This window comes from Armigeres subalbatus, chromosome 3 (assembly GCF_024139115.2).
Source record: "Armigeres subalbatus isolate Guangzhou_Male chromosome 3, GZ_Asu_2, whole genome shotgun sequence".
NCBI classification, from domain to species: domain Eukaryota; kingdom Metazoa; phylum Arthropoda; class Insecta; order Diptera; family Culicidae; genus Armigeres; species Armigeres subalbatus.
The window spans coordinates 234269230-234287128 of NC_085141.1; the positions used below are offsets into that span (position 1 = coordinate 234269230).

Genomic DNA, 17899 nt, shown 5'->3' on the forward strand with positions numbered 1-17899 from the left:
GTACACATTTCCTTCTTTTTATCTCAAACAGAATATACTCGTCGTTAACTGAATCAAATAAATCTGGAGGCCTCGAAGAAACTTTTGCTTACAGTGATTTGTGAAGTTTTTTTTAACGTTTTAAAGTTTCTTTGGAATTTCTTTTCTCGAATTTAACTTGAAATAAGGAAATGACGGTATTTTCCAGGAAATCTGATAAAGACAAACATGTTTCAGCGAGGTTTTAATTCGATCCATCAGATATGCTTTCTATAAATTCCTCCGAAACTTACTACGGGCTAACTATTGCCTTCAAATCAAGCGCTAGCGCCTACAAAAAAATATGATATAAAATGATTTGTATCATTCATTTTGATCATTGTTTGATTTTTATATGCTCTCTATCTATGGACATAGAATTGACCTTTCTTACATGTGTGTAAGCAATAAGTTGAACCTCCATGCAGTTTTTACGATTTTCGTGGCGAATTTTCTTGCAAACGAGTTAAAAAAGTGAAGTAGATTCGCAGTAGGACCGTACAATTCGTAATTGCTACTCAGTGTATGACTAGAGCTTGCGAAATTGTACAAAGGAGCAAATGAATGTGGCTTGTGGTTACCCAAGCAACCAGAAGTTCGCATTTTACTTAAATTTGTTCACTCTTGGTTCACATCGAGTTCTATGAACCTTAACAGAACTTCAAAGTTCACTTTTGCGCTCCAATTATTAATGCAAGCTGATTAAGCCAAACATCCCATCTTATCCGTACTTTTGGTTGCTTGTTAGTCCGAAAGAAAAGGATTGTTAAGAGCGGAGCAGAATGGATACGTTTGCGTGCGTTTTGACAGTTTTTCCATGGCAAAACTGTCAAAAAGCATCGCAAACGCATCCATTCTGTTCAGCTCTTTAGTCCGACTTTCTTTGCTACTAGAGACCTAAAAGACCTCTGCATCTCCACGATTGTCTTGGGAAAAAGTATTGTGTCTGTTTCAGAAGATAATTTATCTGGATTCCCTTCGGTAAACGATGTTCAAAACATAATAAAACGCGCACTAATTAATTTCAAAGTTAAAAGTACAGTATTCTGTAATACGATACACGATCGATCGCGTACTGCTTCACTTACCAACCGCACAAAACAGAACAAAATCACTCTGATCGCGAAACTGTTCTGCGTCGTAAACGAAACATGATTGATCGTGCAGTGATTAATTTACTCATCGACTATACAAAGCAGAATAAAATTACCCAGATCTTGCAAATATTTGGCGTCCTGAATGAAACACGATAGATAGCGCACTAATTAATTAGCTTACCAACCGCACAAAGCAGATCTCTCGAATCTCGGAAATGTTCCGCGTCCTGAACGAAACACGATTGATCGCACATTTTTTCGACAGCAGGGATAGAAAAATCAAATCTTCAAAAAATCGAGGTAGAGTGAAATTCTTACACTACCATACTTTTAATTTATCAATTGATCGTTTTTCCCAATACCACCAAATCATAATGCCAAACTAAGTAATCAACGTGACTGTTGACATTGGCTGATATTGGTAAGGTTTATAATAGGCAGATTAACGACAAATCGCCTACTTTTTTCTCACGTCCCACCTGAAAAATTCTCAAACGAAAATTTCAATCTTCAACGTCTGAGAATGATTCAGCAGAAGAGGGTCGTTTTACCGAAAGTGTCATTTAGCCGAAAAGGGTAGTTTGGCCGAAAAGGTCATTTGTCCGAATAGGTCATTTGAAATTTGAGAAATTCGGAATGAGAAGAGAGACGTCTCACTACTCACTCTTCATTTATCACTTCTCGCTGGGTCACTTTTTTACAGCAAGAAGTGATAAATTAGTGAGACATCTCACTACTCACTTCGCGCTCTTCATTTTTACAATGAGAAGTGAGAATTGAGGAATGAAAAATGAGACGTCTCTCTTCTTACTCCAAATTTCTAACTTTTCAAATGACCTATTCGGCCAAATGTCTTATTCGGCCGAATGACCCTTTCGGCCAAATGACCTTTTCGGCTAAATGGCCCTTTCGGCCAAATGACCTTCTCGGCCAAACTACCCTTTCGGCTAAATGATCCTTTCAGCCAAATGAGCCTTTCGGCCAAATGACCCTTTCGACCTAATGACCCTTTCGACCTAATGACAATATCGGCCAGACGACCCTGTCGTCCAAACGAACATTTGGGGCTAATGACCCTTTCGGCCAAATGACCCTTTCGGCCAAATGACCTTTTCGGCCAAATGACCCTTTTGGCGAAATGACTCTTTCGGCCAAACGACCCTTTCGGCCAAACAACTTTCAGCCTAGTGGCATTCGGCCAACTGGCTTTCGGCCGAATGGGTTTCGACCAAACGACCCTTCCCCTTCTTTACTGACATGTGAGCTCTATGATGAACTAATCAATATTAATAAAAAAATCACGTAAATAAACACTGACTTGCGATATTTTGTTCGTGGAAGGAAAACGAAAATCATTTGATACCATCTCATATGTATGGTTGATACTAATACCTTCATCAGTTATGGGGTTAAGGGATATTCGATATGACTTATAATCCATTAAATCGGTTAAACCCTGGGTGCTGCGGATAGAGCCGCTTTTCTGCTTTCAAGCGAGTAGCGGGATATTTTGAAATCAATCCTATAAGCAGAATTATTTTGCAGCTCTCCGGCTGTCAAACATTTCCCGCTCTTCGAATTTCTCTTTCCATGCTGCATGAAGGCGCACGAATGCGCGAGACTCTACATGACTTTACGATGGTTCACATAAATTCCTGCTTCAATTAGCTGCTGAATCTCCTAACGAGTGCTTTTTAGTTGCATTCCTACTAATTAACAGCAATTAACAGCGCTCGAAATATTATGTGAATATATTTGTTACAAAGAATGCAAAACTCAAACTAAATTTTATTTTTATTTTTTCTCCAAATAATAACAATACTTATCAATATAAGATCTAAACGAACATAACCACAATCTTCAATGTTTGGCTCCGGCACAATAGAAAGTTTTGGCTTCAGTTTGACAACCAAATCGATTCTATCCGCACCACCCAGGTTAAACCAAAGCTTGGGCAGAAAAATGAATAGCTTATTGTTGGCACTTGGTGCGATTTGGCAGCATACCGACCAAGTGATTGCAAACTCTACTAAGCACCACATCCAGCAGGGGGAAACTTTTCTGTTAAAATTGGTAAATAACAACGAAAACTATTTGAATATAAATTTATTGTTTGCTGTTAAATTATTTTCGACAACAATTCTAAATTGGTTCGTTTTGTACTGAGACGTGCAGTAATTTTCGATAGATCTATATAAACGATCAAGCTCTATATTTAATTTAGTCTCACTTAGATCTTTCAGAATAAAATTCTTAAGCCCTTCAAGATAAAATCGAAAATTGTTCGTTAAGGAGAACTCGTCGCAACGAAACGGCGGCACGACGGCAAACCTCTATTTTCTTTGACGCGGTACACTATTGATGCATGAAAATTGCATCAAACGCCAGGGGTCTATAAAAATTTACTTTTTAATGGCTCATTAATTGCAATAAAAATGATTGAAGTTATTTAATAAAATAGATGGGCTTCTAGCTTCTCGAGACATCGCCAATTCCTTCCATTTTTTGACTGCAATAAGCAAACTCACTGACCATCTCTTTTGAGGAAGCTTAACTCATTAGCGCGGCGGAGTAAAATGCAAAGAACGCCAATCCATTACAAGAGTGTTACGAAATTTAGAGATTATGCCGACAAAATTGTAAAATATTTTATTCGGGCGCACACCAGACAGCAAAATATACGTTAATCATGATACATCACAGCATCTATCATCCCTCGCACACACCGTAAGATAAATCAATCTCCCCGACTTGTACACGCTCTCGCATCGCATGCATATTGTAATGTGCGGACTGGTCGACTCGCAGCTAGACAATAGAGGAGTCAGAGTGATTTTAACTGACTTGGCAAATGGTTGGCTTCGGCAAAGTGCATCAAAGTGTTCGCCAATAGTGCTTTCCGATAATGAAAATTGTGCCCGGTAGTAATTGCAGAACCGTGGCGTATTTAGAATCTGCATAGAAAACAGATTTCTAAGTACAGAAGGTAACTGAGGACGAAATGCACATCATTTGCACCATTAACCTTACATCTATTGCACAGACGAAAGCATCACATGACAACCACGTGTTGATTGGGCTCAAGAACAGACGCAGGCCGTACCATCAGGTAACAAAAATCCGCAAACGAATGTTATTTCATGCTAAGTGATTTCACTACTCTTTCACACGGTGATCCAGACACGAAATAAACTCGGATTGAATTTTCTGAATGTGACCCAAAGCCTTCCATTATCAGGCAACTCATCCATCATCAGGTGCCGCATATGCGCAATGATAGTAAGAGCCATATAAACGGAACAATAGGTAATATTCCTCCTACTGAAGCTCACGATTGGCAGCTATAGCTCTACTTTTAGTTCTAGCCATCAAGCATGGACAGTATCGTCTGATCCCGAATAGAAGACAAACCGGCCTTCAGAAGGTAAATCCCCGATTATAGGCTATCGAACGAAGATCTAATGTTGCGTGGTGGTCCTTCAGAAGAAGGCCTTTTATTTGCAGCCTGGAACTATTTAATGCACGAAAAGGTGGTCATTTTCCCGAGTACACTTGGGTACACAAGGAACATCAGCAGCGACTATATTGCATGGGATTGCATTGAATGCAGACGAGAGACAAGTGTGCGACAGCTCGTCAGTGGAACATCGTGTGGTTGCGACAGACTGACCGTGCGACTTGCATGTGTGACACCTCGATGGTGCGACATCTCTGCTAGCGACCATTAGTCATCGCATGACATTTTGTGTGGTGTGAGGTGCAGCATCGCAACAGAGCCATCGATGCCCCTTGCTCAAGGGCATTTCATCAGCAGCAGCGACATCGAGCATGCAGTGAGTGCAGCACGGGGCCCCCATCGATCGTCGTCGGTAGTAAGCGGCAACATAAGGTGAAGAGACGCATGTAAACGAATGTATGTATGTAGCAATAGACATAGGATGATCATGAGCAAGTAGTTATTAATTAAGCAGCAAGATTTCCCTTCTCAAGTATTGAGCACTTTTCTCTGTTAATTCGCTTGTCCTTTGGACCGAATGCACTATAGGATTTCGGGCGGTCATTAATCGAAAATGTCATGTCTTCCGAATTATTTTAAAATATTTTCTCTCCATTGTCAATACTCTAATTAAGAGAAATTCTGAATTTGAAGTCTCTAGGTGCACTAGTTCCAAAGATATAAGGTGTCAAAGTCAGAAATGGGTAAAAAAGTTAACAAATTTCCTGAAAAAATATTTTACTTTCAACTATTTATTGAAATATTTTCTTAATGTTTTTTCTTTAATGTTAATACATCGTTACAAAGGTAATTGTATAAGCTTTAAAATGGTACGCAAAAATTAATGGTTACATTGTGAAAAAATGAAAAAATGCGGAAACAATATTTTTTCCAAAAACGACGCTATTTTCAACTTTGATAGTGAAGAACTTTTTTCCTCAGAAATCCCGGGTTCTTTTATGATGCACATCAAGGACGAAGCTTCGACTAAAATTTCCCGAAATAATTTCTTGCCAGTATTTGCAATTAACAGAGTTAAATCACTTTGATTTTTTTCATTTATTTTTTTACTGTGTTTTGCCTCTCTCGTACTCCAAGGTTAATGCTCATTCCAAAAACGAATGTTTGATAGAAGGCCCGGAGATCCGTAGTGGTATATATCAACTAACTCAGCTCGAAGAATTGAGGTGATGTCTGTATGTGTGTGCATGCGCGTCTGTATGTATGTGCGCAAATCGCCATTTAGACGCTTATTTGTGTACGATTTTCTCGCAACAAGTTTCATTCGACGGGAAATCTAGTCCCATCGTTTCCTATTGAAAATGGGCCAGACTGAACTATGGGCTCAAAGGGTATGGTCAAAATACATGTATTGGTAATAACTTCGACTTTATTTATAACAATTTTTTAACTTTTCAAAGGAGTGAATGAATAAAACCCCAATACAATGCAGCACAACGGTAACGGTAACGGAATTTATATATTTCCTGTCAAATTTTACTGGTTCCGTCGCCATTCCGCTGAATTGCGTTTGGGGCTTGAGTGGTTTGAGTCATTTCCCTAAACCTATTTTTCTGAGCTATTCATTAGCTACTGATGGAGAACTAAATATGAGGTTTCATAGTATGTAAATATTTATAAATCTCATGGAATCAATAATTCCCGACATGTTTATTGCAAAAGTAAAGACGAACAATATCTTAGTTAGTACGGAGAGTATGAAATTCTTGCTAGTGTTCATGAATGTCTGGCTAAAGGTAGGGAAATATTTATTCACTCATCTACACTTTGAGGTTCACTGGCTGAACAACCAGCGGAAAGTCAATATAAAAAAGAAGAAATTTAGAACTCATAATGCAAGAAAATGATCAAGAGAGGCAAATGTTGACATTTTTCTTCGTGCCTTACATGAATCAGATCTATTTTAAGCTCGATTTGGATAACGAGGAGACATTGGAAAAAAATTCACTTAGTTATTCTTATGCCATGCGTAATTTTGTAATATTTGAAGATTTTTAAAAGTTCTTTATCCTCTGATACTTTAGATGAATTCATGTCATCTTCCATCGTTGATGGAATTGAAGAAAATATCATTAAAGATTTAAACCTTCACACAGAAAAAGAATGATGCTATATATAACTTGTAGAAATCATGAAAACAAATCAAAATAATTTAAATAGTGTTGTTATTCAAATTGAAAGAAATTTGCTTTTCGGAACAATGGAGCATTGTGGAATGAATGAATGTTCACATTTTTTGAGAATATATTATTCTCATTTATTTTTGAATAACTTGTACAAATGTCATGGGATTGCGATTTCTAATTTGCTAATACCCTTTTTCAAAAGTTATTTCCAATTCTGATTCTTTAAGAAAATTGTTTAACTATTTTTAGTGGAATGTTTTCACTGTCATAAGACGAGTTTAGTAAAATTCCATTTTATTCCACCAACTCGTATTAGTTCTACATATACGTATTTCGACCTGTTAGGACGTCTTCAGTGTCTCGTACTTTACTCGTTCTTGACTTCTGATTCTTTGATTAACATTTAATGCTTTAGGATCCTTCAGAACCTAGTACTTTGTCAAACAGATTGTTCTAAATACAAATTGTGAGGCATGAGAGTAAGAACAAAAAAAATATCACCGAATGTCATGAAATTAATGTCTTTTAACATTAATTCGGTTCTCTCGCCGCCAACTTCAGATTTAGAGCAATGAAAAGTTATTAGATTTATTGGTAGGGGGAGGCGTTTTGTTACTTTCTTCCCACAAAAATGATTACCTTCCGAAAAAAATAAACAAAAATATAAAGACGACAGTCCACAAATGAGGATGGAGAAGGGGGGGGGAGGGTTCATGATGTCCATAAATTGCTGTACTTAGTTTTTGTACAACCCCCTTCCTTCTCCTCAAGAAAACATATAAAATTAAACTTCCTAAATTGGATTGCTTTGTCACGTTAATCGAATTTATGAAAAAAAATATTACGTAATTCATAGACGATCCCTAAAGGGGGGGGTGTTAGAAATTATATATTCATGCTATTTCGACCATACACAGCTAAAGCAAAGTGGAAAATCACTTGAAAAGTCCAATTTTATTTTTGACCGCTTGCTTGTATGGGGATCCCCCATAGTGGAATGGTGGCAACGCACCTTAGTCAATTTGCGTAGCTAGCCGGAGCAGGGAACACGCGATTCGACAGGTGTGAAGTCACCTAATCGCTTTATTGGGTATATGTGCTCACGATTAGCACTCTCGTTGTATTGAAGCGTTGTGATTGAACCATTATAAAAGATTCCCAGGGAGAAAAATAGAAAACGCAACAAGAGCTGCCCTATTTATAAAACGCTTGCATAACATAGGTTAAGACAAAATTCTGATGGAACTCAACGGACATTTTCCTCTCCACCTAACCCATAAGTCGGCTGTCGCATTAGTGCAAACAATAATTTATTTTTTATTTTAAAGTCGCATTCGCGTTCCTACAAATATTTTTAATAACTCCATTTTTTCTTTTATTATTTCAGGTACGTTCAACTAAAATGGTTCTAATAAAAGGTAAATATTGTGAATGTTTCTGCATTTTCAAAATTGTTTATACCTGGAGAGCATCATATTCTGCGCACCAAGGGCATTCTTCAAGGAATTCCTTCGGAAGCTCGCCCAGGAATTCCTTTCCTTTGAAAACTCTTAGAAAAATTTCTTCGTGAAATCTTCCAATCCTTCACTTATTTTTACAATAATTCCTTAGGAAATTCTTCCAGGAACTCTTTAATCTTCGTGGACTTCCTCCGTAAATTTCCCAAGTACTTCCTTTGGGTATCACTCCAGCAATTTTGTCAAAAGTTCATCCAGGAATTCCTTTGGATATTTTTGAATTTTTCGGAGATTTTCCCAGATTTCTCGTTGGGCTATCCGAAACATTCAAAATTGCTGGAGATACTCCAAGCATTTCTGGTGACATTGCTAGCATTTCTGGAGAAGTTCCTAGTATTGATGAAGCATCTTTGAGCATTTCTTGGGGATTAGCATTCCAGCAGCAGATTACAGCCATCCTTAGGGAATTTTCTTAAAATAAATGCTTTCGGATTTCCATGGAAGAATTCTATAATTTAACAAATTTGGACGACATTTTTTCAGAACCGTTTCATGGTGGTAAGGAAAAAGAGTTCAAAATGTAACGGTAAGTGCTTCAAATCAAGATACGATTTTCAAACGATTTTTAATCGCTGGTGATTTTTTATCACTTGATAATTTAAAAGTAAGATCTCGAGTGAGTTTGATCACTCTCGATTTTTTGAAAATTTGATTTTTCTTATCCCTGGATCTAACAACTGGTCGCTGTAGCCTACCCAAACAGTCAAGAAAAGTCACGGTTCAGGCAGAAAATGTTCAATCCAGTAAATACTTCACTCGCGGATGGTCCCGTATTCGGCAAAACAGAACCAGTACTCCCTCATATCGAATGTCTTCCTCTTGTTGTCCATTTCAATGTCTGTCGTTAACCCCTTTCGTATGTCTTCCTCTCATTGTTGTCTACCAAAAAAATGTTTGTCCCGTTACAGATGTGAAACATCGCCAAGAATGTCAACTATGTGAACATCAACAACCTAATTACTTAAGCACCCTAAATTCCTTTCCTACTATATTATTGTATTCCCTAACCTCGACCAAACCGCGAGTCTTTCGGTTCCCAAAAACTAATATTATGTATAAGATTTAAGAAATGAATTGTTAAACTTGATTTCGGCTCCGTAACGCTTCACGGCAATTGAGCCTCTAAAATAAACGAAAGATTGAAAGAAAAAAGAACCAGTACTTGTAGCAATCTGAAACCGTACTATTTTAGCTAACCTGCTGAGCACACTACAAACACTCGCAAACTCCCGAGAATCTAAAGCTCTAATTACGATGAAACCCGAAACATTTGACCGAAAAAATCATGGTTCCTGGTGGCGTAGCATAAAGTGACCAGACGTCCCGGAATATGCGGGACAGTCCCGTATTTAGCCCACTTGTCCCGCATGGGGCGTTCCGGAAAACGTCCCGCATTTCATGATGCATATGTAAAGTCTGGAGAATCTATACAATCCTTCGGATATCTATCTTGTTCGACTTAATATAAGAAAAAGGGGAGCTTGGGCAATCTAGCGAGTCTACTAAATGCTGGTTTGAATAATTTGGTGAATCTAATTCAAGCTTTATCTGAAATAAGGCCGAAAGTTACAAGAGAGAATTCTCTTTGTCGACTTCCCCTTATTTAAATAAAAGTGACAAGCAGCGGATTTCTTCGTGGTTTATCACCTCAGAACGATAGAAAACAATACAAACTTGCATTCTGAGGTGATGAACTGCAAAGAAATCTCCTGCTTGTCACTTTTATTCAATAGAGGGGAAGTCGACGAAGATAATTCTCTCTTGCAACATTCGCCCTTTTTTTAGATAAAGCTTTAATTTATGAATTCTGAAGAATCAACAAAGTTGAGTTGGTAGCAGACTTTAGATTATGCATAAAACCTAGGAATCCGAAGCATTTAAATAACCTGTAGGATTTGTATGATCTACGGAATCAAAAATATCTGAAGATATTCTGAAAAGTTTGTGTGTGAAATGTGTAAAAAATCTGGAGCATCTTCAAGCTTGAACTTGAGCTTGATGACCGTACATTTCGTAGTTTCTACTTCGTGATTGACCAGAACAATCGCAATTGCACAAGGAACCAATGGATGCAGCATGGGAGCTGTTTTCTAACCTCAATGTGCACAGTACGAAAGCTCTTGACTTCATTTCTATATTTTTTTTATTCATATTTTTTCCATTGAAACAAAAATAAAATATTATTAGCCTTCAACCATCAATTGTTGTTGTTGAAACTACAATCAATTTCGCTGGGTGAATTCTAATTGAATGCAGGAAATGAATTTTATCGTTAATTTGTAATTCAAACATAATGCTAAAACAGGGACTCCATTTTTTATTCTAGCGATTGCTTTAACATGGGAAGATTAGAGAAAGATACCAAGTTGGAGAAAGGGACGGGCCTGGGATTGAACCCACGACCTTTTGCGTATGAGGCAGAAACAGTGCCATATGATCAGCAAGCCCGTGTAAAATATGTAGCATTTTTAAATCTTCAAAGTGCAACAATCTGCAAAAGCAGGAAACACTTGGAGTATGAAAAAGATAATTTCAACGTCTTCAACCAACTTATATAAAGTTCTTAACACTTAAATCGTGGGCTTCGTGGCCGTGCGGTTAGCGACGTCAATCGTCTAGACGCATGGGTTATGGAGCGTGGGTTCGATTCCCGCCCCGGAGAAAACTTTTCGTGACCGAAAAAATCCTCCACCGGTCCACTGGGTGTTATGACTGACTGCACAGACGAGCTTTATCTCTTTCTCAATGCACTAACATTAGAAAACATCAAAGCTACTACCTGTCAAAATTAATATATTGGCCTTTTTGTTTTCTAACTTTTATGGACAACGAAAGATTTGTTCGGGCATAGTTTGTTAAAAATGTCTATTAAAATGGACATGATGTTTACAAAAAGTTGATTCACAGCGATGACGTTATTTGCTGTTCCAGCTACCATTCCAGTTCCATTGTCGCCATTGACTTCAGCAGTACTCAAGGATTTTTTTTAGCTGCAGAAAATTTATTTGCATCAGTGGCGTCTACAGCGATTCGGTTGAAAATTATAAAGCGGCCTTCGTCGCTGACAGCAGCACTCAAGTGAAAATTTTCCCGCATTGGTCAGATTTTCTTCTGGCTGCTGTTATTGAGAAAACGATTTTTTTCAGTGGATTGACTTCACCTGTCATAAGACAAGTTTATTTAATTTAATTCCACCATGTTGTAATCTTTACAGATACGTATTTCTAACTCAAATGCTAGGCCGTATTCTGTACTTGACTCGAAAGTCGAAATTGCAAGATAAGTCTTGAATTGCAGTAGCAAATAATTTTAATCCTGGGTTTGCAAAATCCACTCAAAAATGATAATCAGCGACGGCCATATAGAGGCATGAACCTCTCTCAATCATAACAAGCCAAGAAAACAAGTTTATCGTACCCTGCTACAAGTAAAAAAAACAGGATCTGAGAAGCAGCCTGCACCAAAAAGCTATGATAAAACTCTTTGCTCTCGTTCAATTGCCATTGGAGATCAACATTTTTCGCATAGACTGTGTGAATCATGTTGAAATGCATCATCCGCATTCCGCAGCGGTTTCCCCTGCTATTAGTGCTATTTTAAAGGAATTTATCATGGAGTGTACCCCTCCAAATCAGTTGTAAAAATACATTAAAATTTTATTTAAAATCAAATAACTTGAAGATCACCAATTTTGCTCACAAAACCCTTCGATACCCAAATCCGCATTATCTATTCAACGGCCTACCTTCATCGAGGCATTCAAACTGTCAAAACACCTTCCCTCGAACACACAGCAGATTTAACTAACGACCCAGGTGGGGTGTCGAAAATTGCATTAACAAATTGGCACTTTTACCCAATTTCCAAATTCCTCCATTGCTGCTGTTGGGCGGCTGACTTGCAATGGATGCATCAACAGTAGCAGCAGCAGCAGCAGTTCCAAATCAAACTGCGTAACTAAGCGTTCGTTCGTTACGTGCGCCATTAGTGAACGGGTGAAATGGTTGTTGAAAAACTCTCCTTTAGAACACAGGAACGGGGCCGGTCCCATCGATGGGAAGGTGGGGGGGTCTCGGCCGGGATGGCCAGGCGTCGAAAGCTTTTAAGTGGATTATAGTTTGGACTAATATATCCGACCGGGTGCCGTTTCGTGCTGTTGATGTTGGTCGGTGCGAGCTGTGTGTAGTAGGACAAAATTGTTTTCACTTTCCCAACACATTTTCCGAATTGGAAGCGCTTGTGGGCACGGCGCGTGGCATAGAATCGGAGGAGTTTGGAGTGTTGTTGGTGCGAATAAAAAAAAAGTCAATAAAACTTGATAATAAACGAAAATTCATTAAATTAAGCCTTAGTAGCTTAAGAGCAACAGGGCATTTTACGCCGCTTGGAAACTGGACGAGGGTTTAGATGCTGGGCAGTGTTGGAATGTCAGGAGGAGATGGAGTGCTAATGTGTTTTTAAATGCGAGGTACTTTCCAACCAGCCACGATGGTTATCGAGGTGGGTTGATTTGAATAATTCTGTTAACTGCCTGCCAATCTGGGGAGTTCTTGAATAATGTTAGCTACATTGCAATCGGGAAAGCTCCATAAAAACCGACAATTTACACTCATCGGAGGTGCAATATTTTTCCGCGTTTCGCTTCCAATAATCTAGATTAAAAAGTCAGCGAACAAACAAGGGTTGGAGAAAGGTAAACTTCAAGCAAGGCAGCAGGCAATATGGTTCTCGCTTTCGCGCGTTGTCGGTCGGTCGGCAGGACTACTCTAAATATTTACGATTATGGGCCGAAAAATTATCGATTTCAATTTTTCTCTCCCCTCGGAATTGCACTAGATTGGATGTTTAGCAGCAGCGGCAGCCGCCTTTGTGTACGTAGGACGAGGTGAATGTTTTCCATTAACATGAAAATCAATGCGTTCTTTTCGCTTCCAGTAATCTAAACGAGTCATCCAATACCGTGGCGCTGAAATGGAATCTTGTTTTTCTTTTTCCCCTGGTGATGTTGCCATTCAGACAAACGCGTACAATTGCGCTAGTTCTTGTCATGATGGAAGTATGTCAGTAAGTTCGGTTCCAACGACAGTCTTTACACGGATTGTGCGGGATGTTCCATTTCGAGAATATCTGCGTGTACCAACTCGGAACTGCACATGTATGATTCGGTTGAGTTTTGGTATCTTTAAAGGCACTTCAAGTCAGTATTTTAAACATTTCGGGTTGACTACAAACTATAAATATCTGTGAAATGGATTTTCTTCACAAATACTTAAAATATTTAAAATGCTTCAACAGAAATTTGAAAAAGTTCACAAAAAAACGCAATCACCATCAAAGCAAAACTGTCGGGCGGAATACTGTTAATGATTTTCCCAGAACACTGCCGCGCCAAGGGATGCAAAAGGAAAAGCAGCGAAAATTCCAATCAAAGAGGTCAGACCGAGAATGAGCAGACGCTGGTATTATTTTATTCGTAGGTAGGTTCGCGCCAGTAGACACCGAGTGCGGAAAAGTTATCATTATGCAAACGATTGTAGTACGAACGACGAATACGGCACTATTTTCGGTTGTTTTGCATTATCGAGAGGGCCGGGGCTGGGAAAGAAATGATTGCGCAACCAGACATCAGCCGACGGAATGTGGATGTGTATTGTGTTTTGTGTTTCGTCTTCAGTGTTGCTGCTTTGTGGCCCCATTTGCATTCGAGGCTGCTACTGATAAACCGGTTGTAGTTGCGAGATTGAAGTGAAAAATTTCAATCTCAATTCTCATTTCCATTCCAATCGAGTACTTTTCTACGGGTGAGGGTTCTGACGCATAATGGCGTAAATGTTTTCTTTCCTTGGGGATTTTTTTTGTTGTTGCTTAGTTGGGGCTTTGGGTGCGAATGATTCTATCTGTTTTACGACGATGTCAATGCATTAGCATTAGTGGCTATGCATAGATACCTTTCGCTTTTGCAATCAAAAGTAGCGCGTTAGGCATATGGGAGTTAGACATAAGCCCGATTGTTGTGCGGATGATTTGCATAAAAGAACTTTTGAAGTGACGCAACAAATTGGAATCGATATTTTCTGAAGCTATTGAGTCCAAAACTGTAAACATGTAACAGTTTCGATTCGATTTCGAATAAATTTCGATTCGATTTCGAATCAAATTCGATTCGATTTAGACCCGATTTCGATTTTGATTCAATTTCGGTTTCGATTTCGATTCGATTTCGATTCGATTCGATTTCGATTCGATTTCGATTCGATTTCGATTCGATTTCGATTCGATTTCGATTCGATTTAGATTCGATTTCGATTCGATTTCGATTCGATTTCGATTCGATTTCGATTCGATTTCGATTCGATTTCGATTCGATTTCGATTCGATTTCGATTCGATTTCGATTCGATTTCGATTCGATTTCGATTCGATTTCGATTCGATTTCGATTCGATTTCGATTCGATTTCGATTCGATTTCGATTCGATTTCGATTCGATTTCGATTCGATTTCGATTCGATTTCGATTCGATTTCGATTCGATTTCGATTCGATTTCGATTCGATTTCGATTCGATTTCGATTCGATTTCGATTCGATTTCGATTCGATTTCGATTCGATTTCGATTCGATTTCGATTCGATTTCGATTCGATTTCGATTCGATTTCGATTCGATTTCGATTCGGATTCGATTCGATTTCGATTTGATTTCGATTCGATTTCGATTCGATTTCGATTCGATTTCGATTCGATTTCGATTCGATTTCGATTCGATTTCGATTCGATTTCGATTCGATTTCGATTCGATTTCGATTCGATTTCGATTCGATTTCGATTCGATTTCGATTCGATTTCGATTCGATTTCGATTCGATTTCGATTCGATTTCGATTCGATTTCAATTCGATTTCGATTTGATTTCGATTCGATTTCGATTCGATTTCGATTCGATTTCGATTCGATTTCGATTCGGATTCGATTCGATTTCGATTCGATTTCGATTCGGATTCGATTCGATTTCGATTCGATTTCGATTCGATTTCGATTCGATTTCGATTCGATTTTTATTCGATTTCGATTCAGATTCGATTCGATTTCGATTCAGATTCGATTTCGATTCGATTTCGATTTGATTTCTATTCGATTTCTATTCGATTTCGATTCGATTTCTTTCGATTTCGATTCGATTTCGAATTCGATTTCGAATTCGTTTTCGATGCGATTTCGTTTCGATTCGTTTTCGAATTGATTTCTATTCGTTTTCGATTTCGATTTTGATTCGATTTCGATTCGATTTTGATTCGATTTCGATTCGATTTCGATTCGATTTCGATTCGATTTCGATTCGATTTCGATTCGATTTCGATTCGATTTCGATTCGATTTCGATTCGATTTCGATTCGAATTCGATTCGATTTCGATTCGATTTCGATTCAATTTCGAATCGGATTCGATTCGATTTCGTTTCGGATTCGATTTCGATTCGATTTCGATTCGATTTCGATTCGATTTCGATTCGATTTCGATTTGATTTCGATTCGATTTCGATTCGAATTCGATTCGATTTTGATTCGATTTCGATTCGATTTCGATTCGAATTCGATTCGATTTCGATTCGATTTCGATTCGATTTCGATTCGATTTCGATTCGATTTCGATTCAATTTCGATTCGATTTCGATTTCGATTCGTTTTCGATTCGATTTCGATTCGATTTCGATTCGTTTTCGATGCGATTTCGTTTCGATTCGTTTTCGAATTGATTTCTATTCGTTTTCGATTTCGATTTTGATTCGATTTTGATTCGATTTCGATTCGATTTTGATTCGATTTCGATTCGATTTCGATTCGATTTCGATTCGATTTCGATTCGATTTCGATTCGATTTCGATTCGATTTCGATTCGATTTCGATTCGATTTCGATTCGATTTCGATTCGATTTTGATTCAATTAGAATTAGATTTCGATTTGATTTCGATTCGATTTCGATTAGATTTCGATTCGATTTCGATTCGATTTCGATTCGAATTCGATTCGATTTCGATTCGATTTCGATTCGATTTCGATTCAATTTCGATTCGATTTCGATTCAATTTCTATTCGATTACGATTTAGATTCGTTTTCGATTCGATTTCGATTCGATTTCGATTCGATTTCGATTCGATTTCGATTCGATTTCGATTCGATTTCGATTCGATTTCGATTCGATTTCGATTCGATTTCGATTCGATTTCGATTCGATTTCGATTCGATTTCGATTTCGATTCGATTTCGATTTCGATTCGATTTCGATTCGATTTCGATTCGATTTCGATTCGATTTCGATTCGATTTCGATTCGATTTCGATTCGATTTCGATTCGATTTCGATTCGATTTCGATTCGATTTCGATTCGATTTCGATTCGATTTCGATTCGATTTCGATTCGATTTCGATTCGATTTCGATTCGATTTCGATTCGATTTCGATTCGATTTCGATTCGATTTCGATTCGATTTCGATTCGATTTCGATTCGATTTCGATTCGATTTCGATTCGATTTCGATTCGATTTCGATTCGATTTCGATTCGATTTCGATTCGATTTCGATTCGATTTCGATTCGATTTCGATTCGATTTCGATTCGATTTCGATTCGATTTCGATTCGATTTCGATTCGATTTCGATTCGATTTCGATTCGATTTCGATTCGATTTCGATTCGATTTCGATTCGATTTCGATTCGATTTCGATTCGATTTCGATTCGATTTCGATTCGATTTCGATTCGATTTCGATTCGATCTCGATTCGATTTCGATTCGAGTTCGATTCGATTCGAGTTCGATTCGATTTCGATTCGATTTCGATTCGATTTCGATTCGATTTCGATTCGATTTCGATTCGATTTCGATTCGATTTCGATTCGATTTCGATTCGATTTCGGTTCGATTTCGGTTCGATTTCGGTTCGATTTCGATCCGATTTTGATTCGATTTCGATTCGATTTCGATTCGATTTCGATTTGATTTCGATTCGATTTCGATTCGATTTCGATTCGATTTCGATTCGATTTCGATTCGATTTCGATTCGATTTCGATTCGATTTCGATTCGATTTCGATTCGATTTCGATTCGATTTCGATTCGATTTCGATTCGATTTCGATTCGATTTCGATTCGATTTCGATTCGATTTCGATTCGATTTCGATTCGATTTCGATTCGATTTCGATTCGATTTGATATCGATTCTGACTTGACGATTTTGATTTGATTTCTATTCGATTTCAATCACTAATAATAGATTAAGACATTTTTGTCAACAAAGATACATTGAACTATCAAAGAGAGTATTAAAGTCGATAAACCAATTACAAATAAGCGTGCACCATCTTGCAAATTGTGTTCATTTGACTATTTCATTTGAAGCAATCATTAGATTTCCCTGCAATAATGATTTATGAAAAGCGACAGAAATGCTTTCGTGTCCCATCTGTTCCATCAAACAAAAATGTGAAAAAGAGCAGCAGTGAATGTAGTTTGCATAATATTCGACTATAATCGGCTATAAGTATCGACTCACTTAAATATAGACGAAACTCACAACCGTCCACAATCCTATAATGAATGGAATGAGATGCTGCGGGGAAAAAACAACA

General features: G+C 38.0%; 1 protein-coding gene and 1 long non-coding RNA gene across 2 annotated transcripts in view; both read left to right on the forward strand.

Annotated features, from left to right (window-relative positions):
• The window catches only part of LOC134220944 (protein muscleblind-like), a 666328-nt gene that overhangs the window by 313587 nt on the left and 334842 nt on the right, over positions 1-17899 (forward strand). The gene's annotated exons all lie outside the window — the stretch shown is intronic.
• On the forward strand, positions 4293-4823 carry LOC134221006 (uncharacterized). Its single transcript, XR_009982163.1, has 3 exons — positions 4293-4421; positions 4475-4539; positions 4599-4823. It is a non-coding gene; the product is annotated as an uncharacterized LOC134221006 (long non-coding RNA).